Below are 16,575 nucleotides of genomic sequence, written 5' to 3' on the forward strand. Positions count from 1 at the left end.
TAAATTGAAAGAGAAAACAGCGAGTACTAAAACTATACACGACTTTAAGAAAGAACTGGATGTGGAAAGATACAACTGCGGGTCCCTAGGGACGAGCATAGCTCTTCTCCCGCAAAATACAACTATGTAAATACACACACACAATAGAATATAAGGACAATATAAAATTGGAACTAAGGAGGTAAAGAAAATGGGATCCAAAAAAGATTTGGGAGTAATTATCTCAAACGACTTGTCCTATAATAAACAAATAAACAAAATTCTCAGAGAATCCTATAACTTGTTAAGATCAATAAAAGTGACATTTACATATTTGGACAAAGAAATTATTGAAAAAATATTAGTCACACTGATAAGGCTAGACTAGAATATGCAGCGACATTGTGGTCACCCAGTACCAAAAAGAATATAAAGAAAATAGAAAGAATCCAGAGAGCAGCCACAAAAATGGACCCTGCATTTTCAAAATTGTCATATGAAGAGAGACTGGCTAACTTGGAGTTACCGATTCTGGAGCAAAGAAGAGAGGCACCCTACTGACTATCTATAGAATCATGAAGGGCATAGAAATACTTGACAGAGAGGACTTGTTAAACTGGGACAAGAGAAACACAAGAGGACATGGAAAGAAAGTCAAAAAACAGTTATACAAGAGATCTGAAGAAGAACAGTTTTCCACACAGAGTAGTGGACACTTGGAACAAACTGGACAAAAAAATAGTGTGTGCAAAAGCCATTCATGAATTTAAGAGCAAACTAGACACTGCGAGATACAAAGGCAGGACACCATGAGCGTAGCTCCCCCTTCCCGTTAAATACAACTAGGTAAACTACAAAGTCATCTGAGGGGCACCGTCCTAACCCTCTGATAGGGGGGAGTTTGTGATGTAATACCATATCATCATTATCATTTTTAATCAATGTAGGCCTAATCATACTTGATATCAAATCTTCTAGTTTGCGGAAAACTTTTGACTGCCTTGGGGCCTTTAAAGGGTTTTTACTGCCATGCAAAACTTTTGACATTCCTGGTAACAGATCATACAATTCCCAATTAAATGCTCTTCAGGGCTCTGAAGTCATGAACACACTTAAAACAACTGCTCCAAAGCCGGGGATGTTACTAATTTTCTTTTTAGATAATAAGACAGTGCTGTCACTATTGACTTATCATAATCATTTGTTTCTTTACAGAACTGAAGAAAAGGTGAAAAAATCTAACTAAAAATATTTGCACTAAGGGAAGCAAAAACCTACCCAAATCTTTAAATAGAAATTATTCCCATACCATATGAGCAAGTTTCACAATAACCACAAACTCAATAATGAAAAATCAAATAAACTAAGGAATAAAATACAACATATTAATATAAATGTGCCATTTACCTAATTTTAAAATTAGACAAGACTGGATAACCTTTTATATACAACTCTCATTGATAACTGCAACCTCTGCCATTTTTGTACAAAGATTTAATTTAATCAAAATAATCTTACTTTTGTAAATTGTACTGACAGTCACCAGTAGAAAGCTACTGGGCAATGCAGCCAATACTACACAGAATTACTGTATTCACAAAATACATATTTCTGCATTGCATTACTTTTACATGTCGTAAGCCAAATCAGTGTATTATTCTTATTTTTCTCCCTATATTCAGTATTTAAATCATGACTTTAAATCTTGTATGAATTGATCGACACAGCAATCAACTGGTCCTCCATTTGTTTTGTACATAATTTTGTGACAAGTAGTTCCATAAATTTTCAGTTTTGTTGATAAAATAATTCAACTTTACGTTAGCTATTGTTGATGTCACTATTTTTTACTTCTGTTATATCCGGGGGAAGGTTTGCAGTCTTTATGCTAGGATATTTGTACCATTTTCTTTCCATTTTGAATAATTTTGTATCCATCCACCTCCCACTTTCAGCCTGTCACTCACTTTCGCCTGCATTGTTTTTATGCGCAGCCGCATTTGCTAAAAATGAAACGTTTGATATATGAAATTAAATAGTTCATGAATAGTTTTCACTGTGAAGAAATACTTTGGAAAATAAGAGGAGTTATGTATTAGACTGAATAAGCTAGCGTGACAAAAGTAAAATAATATGAATGTGCACACACACACACACACACACATATAAGAGAGCAGAAGGTATTGCATGACAAGTTGGTATTTATCGAATTTTGTAAGGGAATGGGAATCACCTGTTATGCAAGTGAGATAGAAGAAATAAGGAGATTGGGAAAGTATGAAGCAAGATCTAAGAATATAAGGTCTAACCACTTCCGACCGAATTTCGAGGGAGTTGGCGCAGCGGGCCCATGAACGTCACCTGGCTTTTCAAAGTGGGGTTAGCGGGTCCTAAAGCTGTCAGTTGAAGCTAGTCCGTCGTTCAAAAATGACGTCGCCTTCGCTCGCACTGCTCCACGCAATTAGTTATATTCTGACAAATATTATATAAAATATATGTATATAATATTATAGTTCCTGTCTATATATATGAATATATAATATATATATAAAATATTATAGTTCCTGTCTTCCTTGGCGTTTCAGTTTTCTTCAGTGTATCACAAAGAGAAAATGGACTCAGCCAAATGACGTCAGAAGCTGCGCAGAAGAATGTAAACGGTCTGACCTGTATATTTAGACCTTGGTATGAAGGATCAGATGAAGGCAGAGCGAGACCTATCTTGGTGACTCTGTATTACATGTTTGGTTCTCTCGCATTACGGACAAGAGGGAAATTAAATTACATTTGGGACTGGGGGGTTTTGTCGCATAATTTTGGTCGCATGGATATTTTAGTCCAAAGATTACATTTGCTAAGCCATTTCGTTTGATACCAATACTGATTCGTGAATTATGCGATATGGTGTCCATCTGGAAGTATTTTCGATTGTTTTTGGTTACGCCAAGTTCAGTCCTTGTGATATGCATTTTCGGTGACTGGGTGATCTACTCGATGTATTTTATCGGGAGTGTAACGGTTACTGGGGTTACCTAACCCAGTGTACCAAGTATGCCCTTGTTATATATAGATTTCCTGTTGCTGCCTCTGCATTACCCTGATGACGAACCCCGGACTGGACTGGGCTCGAAACGTAGGGATAGAATTCAAACGACGAGTCCAGCGTGTGCTTTCTTCCAAAAAGTATGTGTGTATGCCTGCATGAATTTGTGCATGCATGTAATGTATGTATGTATGTGTATGTGGGTTATACCCACCCACCCACCTACTGTATATGGACATTACAGGCAGAGGTCCGGAGGCCGGGCGGGCGTCGCGTCGCGTCGCGTCGGTCAGGGGCTGGCTGCTGCCGCCTGGAGGCGAGTTGAGCGAGCGAGAAGAGTGCTTTCAACGGGTCTTGGGAACGGGCGGCAGCTCTCCCTTGTGTCGTCCATCTTGCAGCCCGACACCGGTCCCTCAAGTTGACCTGCATCGTTCCACTAACGGTGACACCCCCCCCCAAAAAAAAAAAAAATAATAAATAAAGTGGTGAGCCCGAAGCGAGCTCTCTCGCTCGTTCCACATGTGTGTCAGATGCGGGTGCGAAAATGTGCTGCTGCTGCTGCCTGAAGTACGCTGCCACACGTACAGTACACCCACATGCGCGCGGACGCACACTCACACACTCTCGGTTGCCACTACGGCGGTCTGAGTTCGAATCCCACCCAGGGCTGAAATAATTTTAGTATCGCTGCGCTGCGGGTCGTTACTCCAACTCTTGTGGGCGGGGAATTGTGTTTGTGTGTGTGTGTGTGCGTGTAAGGTCAGCATTACCCATAGATCGGTCATAGGTGAGCTCTCATCCGGAGGGTAATAGCTGTCAATCACGAGTCCAACACGTGATCCAAGACCATAGTGAATCACAGACACACACCATTTGAGACATACTCGTATACAGAGAGAGGGAGAGAGACAGACAGACATAGAAGCAGAGAGACAGAGACGAATAGACGGACAGGTATATAGAGGGACGGAAAGACAGGTAGACAGTCTGACAGAGACGTACAGACAAATAGACTGACATACAGAGACACGAACAGACTGACAGAGACGGAAAGACAGACAGACAGGCAAACGGACATATAAATAAGGAATAATAAATAATATAATCTAGTTATATATGGCGTCTTCAACCTAACAGCTGCTATATTTACTGAGCTATAGAAACGTAGAGAACTAGAGCCGGAGAAAGAATATCGAGGGTTTGAGGAGTAGACTTGGAACGCGTGCTAGTCGCCACTCTTTACGAAAAACGTAAAATAAAAATAGACGACTTGTTCTTCCTTTCACGTCGTTGACTACATCCCTATGTTACCAATGCCCCTCCCTCCCTCCCTCCCTACTTCACTCTGTCACACTTTGGAAATGCCTTTCGGGTGCTCGAGCATCATCTGAAGGAAGAAAGTTGCTCCCGCGTCGCGTCGCGCCAGTCAGACTCAGTCCTGGGCGTTCGCGTCGGCGTCGTCTCCCTGCCTGGGGAGGTTGAGCGCGGGGGGACTTCAAGACTTGACGACGCGACGGCCCGTGCGGCCTGTTTGTTAGACAAATTGAACGAAAGTGACTGGAGCATGCATATACCGAAGCAGTTTGTATTTGAAAAGTCACTGTACTACTACTGTAAATGGTGCTACTACTGAGCAAAGGTATTCTTACTTGAGAAAACAGAGAAGGAACGAAATTGATGATGATGTCTTGTAGCCGTCCATTTGCTCTAATTCGGTTGTGACGAGACACAATAGAATTGTAAGCCGACCGACTAAGGGGGCAGGCAGGCCCTGACCCCGGTATTACAGGAAGCTGAACGTTCCATTTGATGTAATTATGCAGATGATGATTTTGAATGGGTGTAATGCTATGGTGTAAAAATCAAGTCAAGTAGGGTTGTGATAGTGTACAACTAGCCAAAAAATGACAGCTTGAAAATATGAATTTAAAATAGTCGTGAATGTTCAGACAACTCCATTTCTACGCAGATCAGTGAAGTTAAGCATCGTTAAGTCTGGTCAGTATGTAGATGGGTGATCGCCCGGAATCACCAAATGCTGTTAATATATTCTCTTTGTGTCCTCTATAGAATTCTTGTTTCATTTATACTTTACTACAAACAAATGGCTCACATTTCAGTTTCTCAGTCTGCTCTGTCCTAGGATTCTTGGTCAGTCTAAACCAGCTTCACTACAAATAATTATCGAGCTCGTAATAAACCCTATGAAGAGCGTTAAGTCTATTTAGCTTATTCACGGCTTCGTTATCATCAATATAGATTATTGTTTTGTTGTGGACCGTAGTACTGTCACAAGAAAAAAATGGCTACAAAATTGTCTATAAGAGATCAAACACCAACGAATCTTTGTTTCTTTTCTTTGACTGCATTGTAAACATTTTCAACAAACTACCTGTTCAAGTTGTAAGTTTAAATACAATTGACACTTGAAGTAAGTCATTGGTTCTTAACTGTTTCCACTGCTTACACTAACCCCATTCAATTCGCAATTAAGCAGCCCCGGTAACGACCAATACGTCTGCTGCTCTTTATTCATTCACTGACTACCTCACTGACAAGTCACCATTTCCAAATATATAATTGCGCCACATACGCACCTGCTCTATATTTTCTAAGTCTGAATACATCTCTCCTTCTGAGGACCCACAAGTCAGCCTGTATCACCAATTGCATATGTAAGTTATGTAATAATCATTCCCCATGATTTTCCTTCGATTTCTCCACCTTCCGATCGTGGGAAGACCAACTACCACTTTTCTTTTCTTCTTCTTCAGCGTTTTGTCTTTTCTCTTCAAGTTCCCCCCGATGAATCTTGGAGATTTACTTCTTCCCCTCTCTCTCCCCTCAGCTGTCATATTTCGCACGACATGACCGAAAAACAATCTCCTGCCGCGCATCACCAATATATTCATATAGATATATGTTTGCATATACACATATATTCTATTTGCTATATATCTCTTAAGCTCATCATTTGTATATTGTATGTAAAGCTAGAATTTTGAAATAACTTATTGGATGCATAAACATAATCTATGTAGGATTTAAGTTCCTATATATCTATCTATCTATCTATCTATCTATATATATATATATATATATATATATATGTGTGTGTGTGTGTGTATATATATATAACATATATATACACACACACACACACACACACACACACACACACACACACACACACACACACACACACATATATATATATATATATATATAATATATATATATGCATATGTTAACATCTACACATACTCGTTTATTCTACATTTGTTATATATCTTAAGCTTATCATTCTTACACTGTGTATACAGGTAGAATTTCAAAAGTAACTTGGACGCACAAACATAACTTCAATAGCATTTAGCAAGTTTACTTCTATTACCATCGAATTCACTAACTCATTGCTTCCAATACATTGGCCACAGATGCATAGTCTTTCCTCAAACACATGAACTATCTTTTCGTTTTGTGGTCATCACTTGTATTATTATCACGCTGTCTATCATTTGATTTGGAAAACATGGTACTTGACATTTGTACATGTAAATGCTGTTATTAGTTTGCTACATTGGGCTGCTTTGGTGAATCAGCGTTAATCAATCTTCCATATTCCTAGCACTGAAAAAAGACAAACAAAATAAGTCCTTATAATGAATTTTATGGTACTCGCTGATCGAGGCAAATATACACAAACACACTTATAATTACTTATATACCCGGTAGCGCGGTTGGTATAGTCTCGGACTATCGATACGTTAACCCGGGCTCGAATTCTGCCCAGGGCTGAAATAATTTCAGCATCGCTGCGTTTCAAGTCGTTACTCCAACTCTCGTGGGCGGGGAGTTGGGTGTGTGTGTTCGTGTAAGATCACAACATTACCCATAGATCGGTCATACGAGATCTGAGCTCTTCCGGGAGGGAAATAACTGTCGATCACGAGTCCAACACGTGATCCAAAGACCAAGGTGGATGTATAACACCGATAAACTAATGAGAGTTCGTTGTCGGCTGGCGGGTTTCCCGCCTGAGCCCATACCAATGGCCAATGCTGCCACTTTCAAGCCTTTAAATAATTATACTGCTGTGACCGAGTCTCCAGCTGGTGGGGATGTCCTTCCGCAGGGAAATTAATTTTGTCTTGCTTGGAGTTTCCAGCTCTAAACAGCGGGACTGAGTCCCTTAAGGGCTCCTTGATGGCCCTTGACTGGCGGCGCAACAATTTGCCGCCGCCAGGAGACTTGAACGTAGTGGCCGAGGCTCCAGCTGGGCGGGGATCTTTCTCGCACGCCTCGAAGAAAAACATTTCCCAGCTCCAGCCAACAGGACTGAACCCTGTGGCCGATACTACCTACCGCCTCCATATTGTGCGGTGCAGCAAAGCTGTCGCATCGAGAAGAATCGAATGCAGGAGGTGGTTGTCACAGAGAGCCTCCCTCGCGGCTGTCGGAGGTCACGCAGCAGGCTCCCTCCTCACAGGCTCCTTATTCGGCGCTAGCTACGCAAGGTCTCCTGCAGAGAAACCAGACGATCAGATGCAAACCGCTGGCTCCAGTTGACATAGTTATATGGAGCCAGTGCTACTCGTTTTTCCACGATAATTATAGCGGGTAACTTCGCTGTAGCCTGGGTTACATGCATGCCAGCGGCAAAGGCTCCAGGCAACATTTTCCCGAGGACCCAGAGACGGCAAAGGCTCCAAGTGACGTTTCTATAAGAACCTACAGCAACTTTTTAAAGAAACAAAACACTCGCACTTGAATATAATCTTTATAGTTGCAAACTGCAGAAAATTTAAATTTCATTTACAAATCAGCACTTAAAGAAAATAAAGAAAACATTACGAGTAGAATCTTTTTGGCGACTTTCACCATATATAAATATTTGATTTTTCCGAAAAGACTTTCAGGGATCAAGACAAGTACATTCGAATCTGCGCAAAATGTTGACATCTTTTCAGTATCGAATGATGATAATGATAAATAATACAATATAATAGAAATATACTTATAATCATACTACCGCTACTACTACTAATAGTAATAATAGTAGTAGTAGTAATAGTAATAATAGTAATAGCAAAAGTAATAATAAGAATAATGGTAAAATAGTAATTAGTAAAAATAAAATAGTAATGAAATAGTAATGATAATAACAATAATAATGATAATAATAACAATAACAAGGATAATTATTATGTTGAGATATTCTGACAGGTTGACGCAAGTGGAGTAGGAAACACGAGTCTTAGTCTTGAGTTCATTCCTGACTTGTTTCGCAGGTAGCCTATGCTTTTTCAACGGAATGGTGTACAAACAGGCTGTGGGCATTTTATACATGAGGTGGACCTCACTACCTCTCCGTGTTACCATAGTTGGCGACAAGTGAGAACATTACATATTCATTGTAGCAAATGTAATGATTATGATTAGCAAGTGGTAAAGATGATGACAACATTAAAAATAACAATGAAAATAATAATAGTAACTGTAACAGCGATAATAATAGCATTTTTTGTAATAATAATAATAATAGTAATAATAATGATGATAATAATAATAGTAATAATAATAATAATAATTAAATATAATAATAAAATAATAATAGTAATAACAATGATCATGTTAATGATAATAATAATGATTCAAATGATAATATTGAAAATATTAATAATAATAGTAATGATAATAATACAATGAAAATAATAGCAAGAACAAGAGAAAAAATGAAGAAAAATTATAGAAATAAAAATCTTAACAAAGAATTGAATTGAATTGAATTGAATTTTATTCGGATACAATCATACATACAATAAGTACAATACATACAAGACTCAATATTATACACAGTATATATAATTGTACATCCGAGGATGGCACAGAAAGTCAAAAGACTTATTTCCACTGTGGTCCTCATATTACAATTAGGAAAGGATTATCATAGAAAAGCTAGGTTATACGAAGTGTAAATTAGGATTATAAGAAGTGTAAATTAAACATATAAACTATTTTCTTCAGAGAGAACAGTGTCTAAAAGATAACATTTAACTGATTTTTTAAAACTACTTTTAGATACAATTGATTGAATGTTGGTCGGTAAAGAGTTCCAAGCAATAGCACCAGTGTATTTGAAAGTACTTTTCCCTAACGAACTATTAAACCTAGGTACAATGACAGATGACCTACTAGAACGAGTTCTCAGGGAACGAGCATTTCTGACAAGTGTAAACGTATCTGACAAATAACTGGGACAAGAGTCGTTCACAATTTGGTGAACATGATTAAGCTTTAACTGAGCAACACGTTTCTCAACAGGTAACCAATTTAACAGTTTAAAATGCGTATAATCTAGATGAGTACGTGGATGAATTTTCAAAACGGTCCTGATTAGTTTGTTTTGACATATTTGAAGATTACTCTTAGATTTTTTAGATAGGTTGCTATACCAGGAAGAACAAGCATAGTCAATATGACACTGGACCAGGGCTGAAGCTAGTAACTTCATTGTCTCTACATCTAGGTATTTTTGTATTCTTGCCAAAAATTTTGTTCTGGAGCTGACCCTTTTAATTATTTTTTGTGCCATAACTTCTCCCGACACATTTTGATCAATTTCTGTTCCAAGATATTTGACAACAGACCTAGGTTGAATACTAGTATCATTACATTGGATATTGAAGTTGGGAGCATTTTTGAGTTTTTGATTGGAGCCAAAGAGAATGGATTCTGTTTTACCTAGATGTAGAGACAATTTGTTATCCAACAACCACTTGCTGACATTCAATAACTCTTCACTGAGTAACGTCTCAATCCTATTTACATCTTTGCCAGAAACTAGTAAGGCTGAATCATCGGCATACAACAGCAGTTTACAGTTCACAGCAGCTTTCATGTCATTCACATACAAAAGAAACAACAGCGGACCTAAAATGCTACCCTGTGGGACACCACATGTTATTTTTGCTGCTTTTGATGTTGAACCATTTACATTCACAATCTGTTCTCGACCTGTTAGATAAGACCTCATCCAATTAACAACATCTGATTTGAAGCCTAACGCTTGTAGTTTGAATAATAGAATATCATGATTTACAGTATCAAAGGGTTTCTGGAGATCTAGCATAACCATTCCACAGTAATTACCTCTGTCAATTTCACCTTTGATGTAATCAGTCAAATTGATCAAACATGCATCAGTAGAATATGATTTTCGAAAGCCTGATTGTAAATCATAGAACAAGTTATTGCTTTGAATATATTCATAAACCTGGTTATAAACAACTCTTTCCAAGACCTTCGATATAATACCGAGCACTGAGACTGGCCTATAGTTACCGGAATCTGTTTTGCTACCCTTCTTGTACAAAGGAGTAATTTTTGCTAATTTAAAATCTTTGGGAACTTTGCCCTGTTGAATCGAAGTATTGATTATGTGAGTGATACAGGGAGTAATCTGCTCAGCTGAGTCATTCACAAATCTGGCTGGAATATTATCTAGTCCGGTAGCCTTAGACCTGTTAACAGTCTTCAACATTTTATACACATCTACATTAGCAACCGTAGACAGAGCAAAGGTGTCATAGGATACACCCTTATTCCAATAATAATTGTTAATGTGTTCTTGGCCAAAATGACCTGAAGGTACTGGTAAATTATTTACGAGGGTGGTAGCAATGGTGGTGAAAAAGGAGTTAAATTTTTGAGCCACCGCTACTTTGTCGAAAGTAACGATCCCATTAACATTAAGACCAATGTTACTACTTTTGGATTTTAGATTTTTGGAAGAACCTAACTGTTTGATTGTTTGCCATAGTTTTTTGGGATTGTTTTTGTTGGTTTGGAGAGAATCTTTGTAATATCCTACCTTAGCTCTGTCTACCATAACCTGAACCTCGTTCCGTAACTTCTTATACATAGCGAAAACAGATTGATCTTTTGTTTTCTTATACTCTTTTAAAGCCTTATTTCTCCTGTTGATCATTTTCAAGATGTCACCAGAAAACCACGGCTCGGAACGTTGTTTTATTCTGATTGATTTTACTGGAGCTAATTTGTCTAATACCCCCTTGAACAGTGCTTTAAAATTATTCCAAGCTTGATCAACATCTGTACAATTGACGACTGAAAACCAGTTAACCTCGGACAACCTTTCGCAGAACAATTCCTTGCTGTAATGCTTAAGAGAACGAACTTTTATGGTTTTATGCTGATTGATTTGTTGTTTGGAAACTTTCCTGATACAATACGTTGCTCTATGGTCACTCAAACCAATATCAATTACTCCACTAGAACATATTTTCTGAACATCTGATACCAAAATAAGATCAATAACAGAATTAGCAGTGGCACTTACTCTGGTGGGTTCTGTGATAATTTGTTTCAGATAATTCATTGAACAGAATGACTTTAGCGCATTATGCAGAGTATTCGAGGTTGATTCTACATGAGTATTCAAGTCGCCAGTTATAATCACTTCATTGTTCAGAAAGTCTGTGGCATTGGAACACAAATCCTCAAGCTTACTATAGAAGTCATGTTGCCAGGGCGGTCTATAGCAGGCACCTACGAGGATAGGCTTAGATTTTGGCAAGAGAATGTTTATCCACAAAGCCTCTAACTCACTGTTCATGTCTGTCCGTTGCTCAAACGCGATGTCGTTGCGTATGTAGACAGCCACGCCGCCTCCAGCCCGGTTACGATCTCTCCTCACGATGGTGTAGTTGTTTATCTCTACCTCCGGATCCGCTATCGTATCGTCCAGCTTGGTCTTGGTGAAGCATAATACTGCAGGGGTAGTCCTCCGGGTAATCTCCCTTACCTCGTCCAATTTTGACGTCAGGCTGCAAATGTTCAAGTGAACAATTTGTAGGCCCTTGCTCGACAAACAGGACAGCTTGGCATTCATCTCATCAGCCCTCACGGGGCCAGGGCATTGATGAATGTCGCCAGATAATAGCAAACATATTGCTATTATAACACTGTTGCTTCCGGGTTTGATGTTGCTTACCTCGGAAGTACACGAATGTGTTCCGACCCTGACCTTGTTGCTGCGCTTGGTAATGGAAGAGGGCGATAGTAGGTGTTTGTATATAGTCCATCGGCAAAATCCAAAGTGTTTGCAACAGCCCTCACAAGTCAAATAGTTCTCAATCCGATCTTTAACCTTATGGTCGTATTTTGGAACCTCTGAACTTCTCAACCGACCCGAAAAGTTGATGAAAATCACTAATACCTGGAGGGCCAAAATGATGCCAACTTTATCCTTCATCATGATGTTATATATTCGAATAAAGTACGTACGTTAGGTTATGATACAGCTGACGACATGCAGCTAGAATTATCTTGGACGAGGCATACAGATCGAGTTCCATAAACACCGTATGGCTCGCAGTGGATGCGAGGGAGGGGGAAGAGGTTAATAACTGGGAGGTTAGTAACTGTTGATCTCAAGTCCAATGCGTGAGGTAGCCATGATGCTTTGTGCGAGGGACGCTTGCTCGCTTGGGTTTGTTTACGAAATTGGGTTTGCTTACAAAGTTGGATTTACGGGATTTCGCTTAGATGATACACTTCACTTTCACTTTCACTCGATTGTGTCTTTGTTTTTGTGCGTGTGTGTACTAATTTATTGAATAAACTCTTCAATAAACCTTAAATACGAAGATAAATACGGAGCACTGTGTGACGCAAATTCCTGGACAGTGGAAGAAGGTGGTAGATGAGGTGGTGTGGGTAACACGTACCTTAAGTGATTGATGAAGGGAGGGGTAAGATAGCTGCAGTTGGGGAACCGAAGTCCAGGTGATTTTTATCACATCTCGGGACCACTCGCCTTCCCTCCAAGGCAAGTGTGAGTAAATCAAAGAGGGGTGTGGGGACAACTCATAAAGAGAACCGTCCTAGGCTAATGAAACCCAGAACTCCTATTGTGAGTTTTAATGAATTGGAAAATTAGACACTGAAATTAAGCTACTTGACATTAAATAAGGGTTTTAACAGTTGGGTTCACATACATACATACATCCTATCTATTCCCTGCGCGCGTTCCTAGCTTAAGAAATTGTTGGTTAATGTGTACTTATTATTGTATTGCTTGTGGAGACGTCTTCAATTAGCCTGATCTCCTGCTGAGCTACGATCGGCGCCACTTCGTTTGGTGGGGGCGGGGAGTGGACGGCCTGGGTGGCTGCAGTGGGGGTTGAGAGTCACTTCGTCGGCGTACCTCCCGTTCATCGCACTACACTCAGTTTTTGCTTGAGGGGTTTATACCCAAATAATCGTCACTCGATTTATTCCCGAGGATATAAATCCCCAACAGTCACTTGAGGGAGGAAAGGACGCGCTTAATATTCCGAGATAGAGCGGTCTGACCTCCTTTTTCGAACTCGATGCTTAGACTGCCCCTGTCCTGCGACAGGTCAGGTCACGATGTCCGCTAGCCGGCTTCCGACGTTGCCAATAGTACTATGTCTCCGTCCCTAGTTGCGAAGGGTACTACGAATAATGTTCATGCGGGAGGGTGACACAGTTCCAAGTGTTCTTTGAGGTAGACACTGTTCACGAGCGGGTTAAACACAGTCCTAATAATTCTAATTACCTAGCTTAAAACAAATATGTGGCAGCGCGCAGGGTGTGTTTGAGTGCTTTGTGTGAGTGCGGACCGTTGGGCATGGCTCCGAGAACACAAATCAAAAGGGGGGGGGTGTGTTTCTAGATATTAGAAGTCTCTCCCTTCGTTAAGGCATTGAATTGGTTGTCAAAAATGACATGACAAATAAAGAGGATAACGAGGAGGAGAAAAGATGCAGCTACTAGAAGTCTTAAGGACTGGAAATTCCCCCGACTATGGGGAATGAAGGGCTGATACGGAGAGAAAACAGACGAGAAAATGGGAAGGGAGACAACGAGCTGGGTGTCACAATTTAAAAATTGTGACACAGGTTATGAACCAGAAAAGGGGGGGCGGTGGGTGGACGGCCTGGTCATTCATCAAGAGTGGAGAACCAGTTTCTGGCTCGCTGGGCGGCCGTTCTCCGTGGTCGTGCTCCTGTTGATGGGGCCGCTGTTTGCTCGTTGAGTGACGTCGCTGAAGCTCTCGTTGTGACGTCGGTCATCGAGGCCGTGCGGGGTTGTAGCGTAGGTGGTGTGGTGAGGTACTCGTGTTCATAGGTGATTTCAGTCGGGTCGCTCGCTGCCGGAGAGGTTCCGTTGTCTACGGTGTCGGTTTCGCCTTCCCCCGCGGGGGGAAGGGGCTCCCCGGTCGGCTCGTGACGGTCCGCGTGGGAACGAGGGGGCGTGTCCGTGTTCAGATTGATTTCTAAAGGGATGATTCGTGTGACAGACCGCTCGTATTCTCCTTTAGCAGTGCGGACTCTTACGGATCTGATGACGTCGTCAGGACCTGGGAAGACTTGGGTGATGCGTGCCAAGGGATATTGGTCTCGGGGGACGCCGTCCAGAATGAGGAGAACTAGGTCGTGTACTCGAGGTACATTCTGAGGCGGTTTGTAGTGTCGCAGGTGACGTTCTCTTAGACTCGCGACGTAATCGTGGGTCCATCTCCTCTTGAAATTTCGCAGGATCTCTGTCAGGAACTGGTATTGAGTCCTCAAGGTGGTGGCATCGTGATAATCTGGGTCGTTCAGTTCCGTTAGTTGTACCTGCGGGGACAGGGCGATGGTCCGTCCGTACATAAGATGATTAGGAGTAAGGGGTGTGTCTTCTTCCGTGTCAACATAAGTGAGGGGGCGGTTGTTTACCACGCATTCCACTTCTTGGCACAAGGTTCGGAACTCGTCATAGGTGGGAGTGTGCTTGTACAGGGCCTTCTTCAGGTTGGATTTGGTAATTCCGACAAGGCGTTCATACATGCCACCTTGCCAGGGAGCCAGAGGGGTGATGAAGGTCCAGGACGAGTGATGGTGCGTTAAGAACTCGTCGATGCTGGGCTCCTCTTTGAGTTCTCGGAGCAACCTGTTGGTGGCCCCGAAATTGGCGGCGTTATCGGATACGAACGAGTGGGGCATTCCCACTCGCGCTGCAAAGCGCCTCAGTGCCCTCAGAAAGTCTGCTACACTGAGGGAGGTGACCACTTCCAAGACAAGGGCTCTGATGCTGGCGCAGGTGAAGATGACTACATAGGCTGCGTCAACGTGGGACTGTTTCAACTTGATGGCTCCCGTGAAGTCGACTCCGGTGGTGGAAAAGGGTGTGCTAAAGTGAACTCTATTAGGATGCAGACGTGCTGGAGGGGGAAACCTGAAGGGCGGCGATTGGACGCGCCGACAGTGTAAACACTGTCTGAGGAGGGACTTGATGGTCTGTCGTTGGCGTGAGACCCAGTAATCTCGTCGTAGGAGGACATGAAGAGTGGCTGTGTTGGTGTGCAGCGCGAGACGGTGTTGGTGCAAGACAATGCGGCTCCACAATGGACACTTTGGGTGTAACAACAGCGGGGGGGCGCGTCCGTACTCGTGGTGAGTAGCAGCGTGTGGTGGTTGGCAGCGTATGAGGCCTTGTTCATCCAGTTTGAGCCCTCTTTGGTAGATGAGATTTTTGTCATCAGAATTGAGCTGGGTGGCTCGTCCTTGGAGATGTCGGTATATTCTCGGATAAGAGCTGACTTGGGCTATTCGGAGCATAACTTGCATAGGGCTTCGATAAAGTTTGGTTCTTACCGTAGCTGTTGCTTTGGCCCTCACGGCTTTCAGCAGAATCCTGAAGGCGTTGTACGCTTCTGGTAGATCGCGGAATGGTGTCATGTTGAACGGTCGCTCTGCTTCATGGACCATGGTGGGATTGGCGTGTATCAAGATGGGTAGAGCATCCAATTCTTGTGGGGGATATTGTTCGGGGTGGGGAAGCCATGCTGGACCCTTGAACCAAAGGTCCTGCCGGTTGCTAAGGCCTGCCACGTTAGTGCCCTTCGAGGCGAGATCCGCTGGGTTGTCCTTGGAGCTAACGTGCCTGAGGTGGAGGTTGTGATCTTGTATCAACTGCTTGATCTCTCTAGCTCTGTTAAGGACGTACGTTGAAGTGCTGGTCTGGTTGCGGACCCAGAAAAGGGCTGATTTGGCGTCAGACCACACGAAGGTGGTGTGGTAGTGTGAGGGACGTAGACTCGTCAGGTACTTCGCGAGGCGGCTGCCGAAGAGAATAGCCGTGAGTTCTAGTCGTGGGATGGTGAGTTCTTCGCTAAGCTTGTCCATGCTCTTGGGTGCGACCCTACTCCTCCCTGTGAGAAAGGAAACGTGTCCCTCCCTCGAGACGGTATAGGCCGCCACCCCGAACCCTCTTTGACTCGCGTCGCAGAAGATGTGGAGGGCGTGGTGAGTGCCAGGGTGCGCATTCCGAGGGAATCGAAGAGTATCCAAGTTCCGGTAGTTATTAAGGATGGTGGGGAGGGCCCGAATGCTGTCCCCGTTAAGGGGGGTATCCCATCCTTCTTCCGTTTTCCACAAACTTTGTATGAAGAGTTTGCCCGTGAGTGTGATAGGGGCCAGGAATCCCACGGGATCGTATAGTGAAGAAAATAGACTGAGAAT

General features: G+C 42.0%; 2 protein-coding genes across 9 annotated transcripts in view; one reads left to right on the top strand and one right to left on the bottom strand.

Moving 5' to 3' along the window:
• Nucleotides 1–16,575, top strand: part of LOC143030887 (uncharacterized) — a 485,211-nt gene that overhangs the window by 343,426 nt on the left and 125,210 nt on the right. The gene's annotated exons all lie outside the window — the stretch shown is intronic.
• LOC143030886 (uncharacterized) overlaps nt 1–16,575 on the bottom strand; it is a 241,205-nt gene that overhangs the window by 42,830 nt on the left and 181,800 nt on the right. Inside the window, exon 1 of one of the 6 annotated variants that reach the window (XM_076194121.1) lies at nt 1,831–2,088. The exons of the other annotated variants lie outside the window; for them this stretch is intronic. The gene's annotated coding sequence lies outside the window, so the exon portion shown is untranslated. Of the gene's footprint in view, nt 1–1,830; nt 2,089–16,575 lie in introns of those variants that run through there. 6 annotated transcript variants of the gene reach the window in all.

Source organism: Oratosquilla oratoria, chromosome 12 (assembly GCF_046742065.1).
Source record: "Oratosquilla oratoria isolate Oo_2021 chromosome 12, ASM4674206v1, whole genome shotgun sequence".
NCBI classification, from domain to species: Eukaryota; Metazoa; Arthropoda; class Malacostraca; order Stomatopoda; family Squillidae; genus Oratosquilla; species Oratosquilla oratoria.